The sequence below is a fragment of the Odocoileus virginianus genome, chromosome 8 (assembly GCF_023699985.2).
Source record: "Odocoileus virginianus isolate 20LAN1187 ecotype Illinois chromosome 8, Ovbor_1.2, whole genome shotgun sequence".
Classification (NCBI taxonomy): domain Eukaryota; kingdom Metazoa; phylum Chordata; class Mammalia; order Artiodactyla; family Cervidae; genus Odocoileus; species Odocoileus virginianus.
The window spans coordinates 24,086-28,389 of NC_069681.1; the positions used below are offsets into that span (position 1 = coordinate 24,086).

At 37.5% G+C, this 4,304-nt stretch overlaps 1 pseudogene; it reads left to right on the plus strand.

The window, feature by feature from the left end:
• The first annotated feature begins 2,971 nt into the window (after positions 1-2,971).
• LOC110124330 (olfactory receptor 6C6-like) lies at positions 2,972-3,945 on the plus strand (annotated as a pseudogene).
• The last annotated feature ends 359 nt before the right edge of the window (positions 3,946-4,304 follow it).

Genomic DNA, 4,304 nt, shown 5'->3' on the forward strand with positions numbered 1-4,304 from the left:
GTAACCCATTTCTCTTAAAAGTCTACATGGAGCTCTGTTCAATGTTATGTGGATGGGAGTATGGGGGAGAATTGATATATGTATCCGTCTGACTGAGTCCCTTCACTGTTCTCCTGAATCTGTCACAACATTGTTTGTTAATTGGCTATGCTCCAGTACAAAAAAAAAAAAAAAAAGAGAGAGAGAGAGAGAAAGAGAGAGAGAATAGCAACCAGGATTTTTCTTTTTTTTTTTAATGCTCAGAAAATAAAACCAAGTCCACAGGCAATGCATATATTGAAGGACTGATATGATTAACATAAATGGGTCAGTACAACATGGAAGTAAGTAAAATTCTTATATGTAGGAAGGATAGGAATAATATAATCTGGAGTATTCAATAGTTTCATAAAGAATATGGAGGATGTAAAAAAGCATTCATCTCACACGCTAGTAAAGTAATGCTCAAAATTCTCCAAGCCAGGCTTCAGCAATACGTAAACTGTGGACTTCCAGATGTTCAAGTTAGTTTTAGAAAAGGCAGAGGAACCAGAGATCAAATTGTCAATATCCACTGGATCATCAAAAAAGCAAGAGAGTTCCAGAAAAACATCTATTTCTGCTTTATTGACTATGCCAAAGCCTTCGACTATGTGGATCACAATAAACTGTGGAAAATTCTGAAAGAGATGGGAATACCAGACCACCTGACCTGCCTCTTGAGAAACCTATATGCAGGTCAGGAAGCAACAGTTAGAACTGGACATGGAACAACAGACTGGTTCCAAATAGGAAAAGGAGTACATCAAGGCTGTATATTGTCACTCTGCTTATTCAACTTATATGCAGAGTACATCATGAGAAATGCTGGGCTGGAAGAAGCACAAGCTGAAATCAAGATTGCTGGGAGAAATATCAATAACCTCAGATATGCAGATAACACCACCCTTATGGTAGAAAGTGAAGAAGAACTAAAGGGCCCCTTAATGAAAGTGAAAGAGGAGAGTGAAAAAGTTGGCTTAAAGCTCAACATTCAGAAAACTAAGATCATGGCATTCCCATCACCTCATGGGAAATAGATGGGGAAACAGTGGAAACAGTGTCAGACTTTTTTGGGGGAGTGGGGGGGCTCCAAAATCACTGAAGATGGTAACTGCAGCCATGAAATTAAAAGACGCTTACTCTTAGAAGGAAAGTCATGACAAACCTAGATAGCATATTAAAAAGCGGAGACACTACTTTGCCAACAAAAGTCTGTCTGGTCAAGGCTATTGTTTTTCCACTGGTCATGTATGGATGTGAGAGTTGGACTGTGAAAAAAGATGAGCACTGAAGAATTGATGCTTTTGAACTGTGGTTTTGGAGAAGACTCTTGAGAGCCCCTTGGACTGCAAGGATGTCCAACCAGTCCATCCTAAAGGAGATCAGTCCTGGGTGTTCATTGGAAGGACTGATGCTGAAGTTGAAACTCCAGTACTTTGGCCACCTTGTGTGAAGAGTTGACTCATTGGAAAAGACCCTGATGCTGGGAGGGATTGGGGGCAGGAGGAGAAGGGGATGACAGAGGATGAGATGGCTGGATGGCATCACTGACTCAATGGGTATGGGTTTGGGTGGACTCCGGGAGCTGGTGATGGACAGGGAGGTCTGGCGTGCTGTGATTCATGGGATTGCAAATAGTTGGGCACTACTGAGCGACTGAACTGAACTGAAAAAAACATTGTGTCTGAACTTATACAAACATATATAAGAATACACTGTAAAAGATTGAGGGAATTCCCTGGTGGTCCAGTAGTTAGAACTCCATGCTTCCACTTCAGTTGGCACCTTTTCCATTCCTAATCAGGAAACTAAGATCCCACGGGCTGTGTTGTGACCAAAAAAAGAAAAGATTAATTGAAGTAAAGGGACACAATATTTTTCCTTAAGATGTTTGTTTTTGTCATGTTTTCATTTGTTTATTTACCACATATACTAGAAACAACTTTTGAGTATAGCAAAGCCAGTCAAGAAAATTGATAGCAATAATGGTATACTTTCAGTGCAAAGGAAATGCAAAAAACTGTAAGCAGGATCTTCAAGTACTGGAAATCAGTACTGACATATTCATTGATCATCACAGGGATTATACTGTAACTCTAAAACCCGGTTTCAAAAAATCATCCTAATACTCATTCTACAAAGACAAACCAATTCAGTGTGCACAGGTTAAATAAGTGTGAAAGGAAAATGCATTTAAAATAACTGATAAAAAAAAAAATAAAATAAAATAACTGATATTCTTGTAATTAAATTATACATCCAGAATAGTGCTCACTTGGGAAAAATGACTATATAATGCATATTAACACAAAAAATTCAAGTTCCAGGGGAAAAATTGTGAGGAATATTACAGTGAAGAGAACTAATGTATGAGAAAGAATTTAGAATTGACTATAGCATGTAATTATGTGTCATTGGCAATTTTTGAAGATACAACCTGTAAATAGATTAGAGACTATATACCTTTCTTTGCCTTAGGTTAATATGTATGTGCATATGTATGCTAATGCATATTCAGTTAAAGTATATATTTAGTTGAAATATATTTTCATTTTATACATATACATTTAGGTTACTTTATATATATTTAGGTTAATTTATAAATATTAAAGTTATATATTTACACATACAATGGTTAATACCTGTTAGTTAATTTATATTGCTATATTCACATGTTTTATGTTCAATTATTTTGATTTTGTTTCATATGTAGATTTGACAAGGCTCACAGAGAGTAAGGGCTTCCCTGGTGGCTCAGCTGGTAGAGAATCTGCCAGCAATGTGGGAGACCTAGTTTTGATCGCTGGGTTGGGAAGATTCCCTGGAGAAAGGGAAAGGCTACCAACTCCAGCATTCTGGCCTGGAGAATTCCATTGACTGTATAGTCTGTGGGGTCACAAAGAGTGACCTCAGACACGACTTAGTGACTTTCACTTTTCACAGAAGATTAATGAGGAACCAGTCAAGGGAACTAGAATTCATTCTCTTGGGTTTGACTGATGACCCACAATTACAAATTGTGATTTTCCTGTTTCTCTTTCTCAGTTACACATTGAGCCTGACCGGGAATGTAATCATTATCCTCCTCACCCTCCTGGATATTCACCTCAAAACTCCAATGTATTTCTTTCTTCATAGTTTCTCATTTTTAGAAATCATATTCACAACAGTATGTATTCCCAGATACCTGGTCACCATGGGGACTAAAGAAAAAACCATTTTATATAATAATTGTGCAACTCAAATTCTTCTTCCTTTTATTGGGAGTTACAGAGTTTTACCTTCTGGCTGCCATGTCCTATGACCGCTATGTTGCCATCTGCAAACCACTACATTACCCAGTCATCATGAACAGCAAAGTTTGTTATCAGCTTGTACTCAGCTCTTGGGTAACTGGATTCCCAATTATCTTTCCCCTGTTGGTGATGGGACTCTAGCTGGATTTCTGTGCTTCCAAAGTAATTGATCACTTTATGTGTGAAATTTCTCCTATCCTGCAGATATCCTGCACAGATACACATGTTCTGGAATTGATGTCTTTTATCTTAGCTGTTGTGACATTTGTGGTCACACTGGTATTAGTGATTCTTTCTAACACTTACATCATTAAGACCATTCTGAAATTCCCTTCAGCACAGCAAAGAACCAAAGCTTTTTCCAGCTGTATTTCCCACATGACTGTTGTCTCCCTGACATATGGAAGCTGTATCTTTATGTATGCTAAACCATCTGCAAGAGAAAGAGTAACTGTATCCAAAGGTGTAGCTTTGTTGTACACTTCAGTTACCCCTTTACTAAACTCCTTCATTTACACCCTAAGGAACCAGCAGAAAGAAGAACCAGCAGAAAGAAGTCATCTGCGATAGGTTACAAAAGATGTTGTGTTTTTCCAAAAAACTATTATTAAAAGATTACAAATCATAACCTTATGATAATAGGAAAAATAATCTTCAAGCATTTGTTCTGATCATGGTTTTCTACCCAATTACTTATTTCATAGAAGAGATTCACTTGGAGAATCTTATAGCTTCTATTTTATTCTTTGTAATGAAAGCATTCCACCCTGCTATAATAACTGGGTCCCTCAAGTCTGTAATTCACATTTTAAATAAGATCTCCTTACTGAATATGTTTCTAGGATCCATGACTTAAAACATTCCTTGTGGAACTGCCTCCCTGTAAGTAATATGTTAATTCTGTTGTCACTAAGTTGCTAAATCATGTCCAACTCTTCTGCGACCCCAAGGATTATAGCCCAACAGGCTTTTCTGTCCATGGGATTA